Consider the following 6,000-nt stretch of genomic DNA (forward strand, 5'->3'; position numbering starts at 1 on the left):
CTGCTCCACCCATCAGCTCAAGCCCTATGCATCTGCTGTAGATTGGATGCCCCCACAATGTCACTGAAGCTTAATTCCCACTGTAACTGTTGAGGGTGGGAAATCCTATTATGGTAATTGACAGGTGGGGCATTGAAGAGGTGATTAAGTTGTAGGACCATGCCATAGTGCATGGATTAATAATGGTGGTCAGGGGCGTGGTTCTGAGGGCTTTAAAAGAAGAGCACACAAGAGGTTAGTCTCTGTGTTCCACCATTTTCTGCCATGTGAGACCCCTGAGTCACTGTCGCTACCACCAAGACCCTCACCAGATGTATTCCCTGTACTGTGGGTTTCCCACCTCTGAAACTGTAAGCGATAAATTTTGTTTTCTTTATAAATTAGCCAGTTCCAAGTATTTTGTTATAAGCAACAGACACGGACTAATACAGCATCTAAACCTGGCACCTTCTCTTTTGGACAAAATGTGCCATGTTTCTTCTCTCCTGCTCCCTCTTCCCCCACCCCCTGCATAATTGCAGTTTACAAAATTGTGTGTCTGGATGCCTTGGTCCTTGAAAGAACCTTTTGTGACCATAGCTTGGGCAATTTGGATCTCCCGAAACCTTCAGTAAAAGTCATCTATAGATGTAGATCAAAAAAGTCTCAGCCAGTTACCACGGCCTCGCCCTTACTTAGGTTCTCGTATACTGCTTTGGTTTCTTTTCGTTATCTCAAATACTGGTAAGAAGTCTATTGTGGAATAAAGTGAGTATATCTCTAATGATATCTCTTTATTGAAAACTGCCAGTAGTACTAATATTTATTGAGTCCTTGCAGTGGTACTGCAGTTTACATATTTATGGTATTTAATCCTCACGACCACCCCATAAGGTGGATATTATTCATATCTCCTTTTAACAGATGAAACTTGGAGGTTACATTGCTTCCTTGGGTCACACAGCTAATTATAGTGACAGGGCTGGGATTTCGACTCTGGTCTGTCTGTCCTCAAAGCTGTGGTTTTAAAACTTCTGCAATCCGGCCTCCAGAAGATTAAGGGCAAATGAGAATAAAATTCCTGTCTTGATCACTTCCTGATTTGCAAAGATCACAGACTAAACGCTCACGAGTGGCACTGTGGGCGCTGGGGTGCTGGCCTCCTTTATGGGTTGGAATATTGGGGAGAAGCAGTGATGCTCATAAGTGTTTAACAACCGGCTTTGGGGGGCTGGGGGTGGCAGCCCTGCTTTGCTGTTTGTGTCTCCATGGTGTGAATACTTCCACCATGGCTGACTTTAAGCTAGCAATGTGAGGTCACTGAACACAGAGTTGGGAAGCAGTGTGCACAGTTGGATCCCGCATACTGGTGGGTGTAGGAATCCCCTTTCCCTCACTGTTAGAGGAGCCCACATCTATGCCATCATAACTGAGCTTTTCCGTGTTTAGAACAAACCACATCCCAAGCTTCAAGGGCCTATGAGGCTTGTGTTGAAGGTCTCTGGTCTACAGCATGAGGCTCAGGATCTCTTACAAAGTGGTCTAAAGCTTTCGCAATGTGGCCTCCACCTACCTTTAGAAGCTCTCCTCCAGTTCTCTGTGCTCCAGCCACACAGAATCCTACCACCAGTTCCCTTCTTTCTCATGCCAGGATCTCCCTCTGTGTTAGTCCATCTCTGTTGCTTATAACAAAATACTTGGAACTGGCTAATTTATAAAGAAAATGAAATTTCTTGCTCATAGTTTCAGAGGGGGGAAGTCCACAGTGCAGGGAACACATCTGGTGAGGGTCTTGGTGGTAGTGACAGTGACCCAGGGGTCTCACACTGCAGAAAATGATGGAACACAGAGAGACTAACCTCTTGTGTGCTCTTCTTTTAAAGCCCTCCAAACCACGCCCATGACCACCATTATTAATCCATTCACTGTGGCATGGTCCTACAATCCAACCACCTCTTCAATGCGCCACCTGTCAATTACCGTAATAGGATTTCTCACCCTCAACAGTTACAGTGGGAATTAAGCTTCTAATGTATGAATTTTGGAGACAAAATTCTATCAATCCACAGCACCTCCCCAGTCTTCTAGCCGACTCCTATTCTTGCTTCCAGTCTCAGTTCCTATGTCACTTCCTCAGGGAGCCTTCCTTCACACCCAACTTTGGTGTGCTCCCAATCCCCATATCTGTCTTAGTCCATTTTGTGCTGCTATAACAGAATACCACAGACTGAGTAATTTATAAGGAACAAAAATTTATTTTTCACAGCTCTGGAGGTTGGGAAGTCCAAGATCAAGACACACACAGGTTGGGGTTTGGTCTCTCTGCTTCTAAGATGGCACTTTGAATGCTGAGTCTTCCAGAGGGAAGGAGCATCATGTCCTCACGTGGCAGGAGAGCAGGAGAGAGATAGAAAGAGAGAAAGAGAGAAAGAGAGAGACATCCTTCAAGCCCTTTTCATGGTGGCATTAATCCATTCACGAGGGCTTTGCTTCCCATTTGTCCCCACCTCCCAACACTGTTGCACTGGGGATTAAGTTTCCAACACATGAATTTGGGGGACACATTCAAATCACAGAAGTCTCTTTGGTAGTACTTAATCGCAATTTCACAGAAATAATGTTTGTGCATTTAGCATCTTTCCCCCTGGATACATCTTCAATGACTCACTTAGGGCCTGGCATATGGTAGATGCTCAATGAACAGTGAGTAAACAAACTTTCAACATCTAGGGCTCAGCCAAACACAATTCTCTGTGCCCCAAACAACTCAGCTGCACTCCTGGCTCTCAACTGGCACACAGTGGCCACTCACTAAATGAGTTGAACTTGGCATGCAATTCACACCTAAAAGACCTCAGTATCTTTTTGGAAAGTATGACTTCACAATCACACTTCTCTCCATAGCTGAGGTTTTACAATCTTCTAATGACCCCAAGAATAATGCTTAAGAATGTTGTGTAAGAGGGGAAATAAAACCACATTGCTATGTGAGGACTCATAGCCTCTCCTCTCCTGCCTACTAAGGGAATTATGGCTGGGCTGGCAAGGGTCCAGTGAGGCTGGGTTGATGGACATTGGAAGAGGCAGGAGAGGAGGAAAAAGGTAAGAGCCAACTGGGGCAGGGTTTGAAAAGACAGTTTTGGGGTGTTTTAAGAAGAAAGGAGTAAGTTTAGGCACCAGCTGTTGCTTTGCTTCACATGGGGTGACGGAGATGCAAAAAGGATTACTCAAAGCCCATTTCTTCTGAGCAGTGAGACACCCCGAAGGGGTTAACTTCCTGGAATCCTCAAGAGAGAGGCATTCCTCCTTTGGAAAATTAACCACAAACTCGGGTTCTCTCCCTGTATTTATTCTCCAGACCAGGAAGTTACAGGAAAGGAACATAAGTGGAGTTATGGCTAAGTATAGTTGAACAATAGAAGCTGGTAACATCAGTGAAATAACAAAGTGACATTCCATAATGCAATTTGCAGAAGGTTAAGCCGATCCACCAACAAAAGTTTGTTTTTGCCAAACATTTTCATTCCATACAGCAATTTCCTTAGTACGTTTACATAACAATCAAGTGACTTGTCTGTCCTTGAACCAGCAACTTTGCTGTGTTATAATTCTATATCTACAACAGAGACTTTAGCCTGGGGAAAGCTTCCCGTCTTTTGCAAGGTTAACATTTCTACATGTAATTTAAAAAAGTTAGGTTGAACCTGATACTACAGGGCTTTGGAAACTAGGCCCTGTGAAATACATTTGCTTTATAAATATTAGTATCCTCCACAACCAGTTGCCCTAGATATGAGATGTATAAATACTTTATACTAAGTGAAAGAAGGTAGACACAAAAGCCACATATTGTATGATTTCATTTATATGAGATGTCCAGAATAGGCCAATCCATGGAGATACTACTAAATATATTAGTGGTTGCCAGGGGTTGTGGGGAGGGAGGGGAATGCGGGAGTGACTGCTCGTGGGTACAGAGTTTCTTTTCTGGGTGATGAAAATGTCCTTGATTTAGACAGTATGATGGTTGCACAACTCTGTGAATATGTTAAAAACTGTACACTTTGTGAATATACAAAACTGGGTGAATTTTATGCTATGTGAACTATACCTTAATCAAAGAGAAGGGGTTCCTAAAGGCACACAGTTTGAGAGTGGTGAAGCTGGGATTTGAACCCAGGGGCGTGTGGCAGCCTGGGAAAGATCTCGCATAAAAAAGAATAAAATCATGGATGAAGTTGGTGGATATTTTGTTAAGTACAGTAAGCCAGGAACAGAAAGCGAAGTCCCGCATGCTCTCACTCACATGTGGAAGTTAAGAGAGTTGATCCCATAGAAGTGGAGAGTAGAATGGTGGATACCAGAGGCTGGAACGGGTAGGGGGTGTGGGGATAGTCAGAGGCTGGTTAATGGACACAAAAGTACACCTAGACAGGAGGAGTAAGTTCTAGTGTTCTATAGCATGCTAGGGGCACTATATGAACAACCACTTACTGTATAGTTTCAGTTAGCTAGAAGAGAGGGTTTTGAATGTTTCCAACACAAAGAAATGATGAATGTTTGAAGTAATGAGGTAAAAGAAGATCAGTCATTGCCAGGATTTCAGGGGATGAGGAAGAGACAGAGGGAAGGAGAGGAATGAATAGGTGGAGCAGAGAGGAGTTTTAGAGCAGCAAAGCCATTCTGCATGATACTGTCATTATGAATACATGGCATCCTGCATTAGGCTAAACCCATAGCACTGTACAACACAAAGCGGGAACCCTAATATAAACTTAAGTTAATAATAATGTATCAGTATTGATTCATAATTGTCACAGATGTACCACGCTAAAGTAACATGTCAGTAACAGGAGAAAGTGTGTAAGTGGGTGGGGGGGGGGATGAGATTACCTGTACCTTCTGTGCAATTTCTCTGTAAAACTAAAAGTGCTATAAAAATAAAGGAAAAAGATGATTAAAAAATAAATGATTAGCAAGCGCCTTCTTTCTTAGCCACTGGCTTCAGCCTCCCCTGCAGGCGGGGTGGGGGTGGGACACCCCCCGCAGGCCTCGGTGTGGAGGACTCCATGTGGGTGCTGGGAGTGGAGTGGGGGGGCCTTCTCATCCTAGAACCCCTCTCCCTTTCCTGTAACAACAGCCAGGCTCCTTCCAAACCCCGCAGGCACTTGACAGCTGTTCCTGGGCGTGCGGCCACCTGGTGTGCAGCGACAGACACCTTGGAGGCCAAGACCAGGCTGCCTGATCCTTCTGGGAAAGTGGAGGCTGTGCAGAACCCTGAGGTAGGAACTAACTGGACTCCTCTGCCTCTCCGTGGGGCCTCCGTTCTTGTCGTCGGCCTACTGTGTGATCCATCCTCCTGGGAGTGTCCTTGCTTCCTTTTAAAAATTCTTTCTTTCTCTTCCTCTTATCTCTATCTTTATAATACTCAATTTTTAATTACGCAAGCAATAGATGAATACCTTTTCCTTTTAACACGTGAGAATAGCACTGATTCGCCATTCCCCGGACCTTTCTCTGCACCCCTCCTCCCCACCAAAGTAACTGCTGTTATCAGTTTAGGAGACATTTTTTGAAATCTTTTTCTATGGGCTCTAATATGGATTATGTCCCCCAAGTTTTACGTATTAGTAGTAGCTTGATCCCCACTGTGGCTGTTAAGAGGGGGAGAATTCCTACTATTGCAATTGCAAGGTGGGGCCTTGAAGAGGTGATTGGATTGTGGCACCATGCAGTAGTGAAGAACTAAAAATGGTGGTCAGGGGCATGATTCTGAGGGTTTTAAAAGAAGAGCAGTCTGAGAAATTCTCTCTCTTTGCTCTGCCACTTTCTGCCATGTGAGACCCCTGGGTCACAGTTGTCACCACCAAGACTCTCATCAGATGTGTTCCATTGGACTTTGGACTTCCTAGCCTCTGAAACTGTAAGCAATAAATTTTGTTTTCTTACAAATGGAAGTTCCAGGTTTTGGTTACAAGCAACAGAAATAGACTAAGGCAGGCCCATGGAAAATATATGATA

The sequence above is a fragment of the Cynocephalus volans genome, chromosome 8, assembly GCF_027409185.1.
Source record: "Cynocephalus volans isolate mCynVol1 chromosome 8, mCynVol1.pri, whole genome shotgun sequence".
Lineage (NCBI taxonomy): Eukaryota > Metazoa > Chordata > Mammalia > Dermoptera > Cynocephalidae > Cynocephalus > Cynocephalus volans.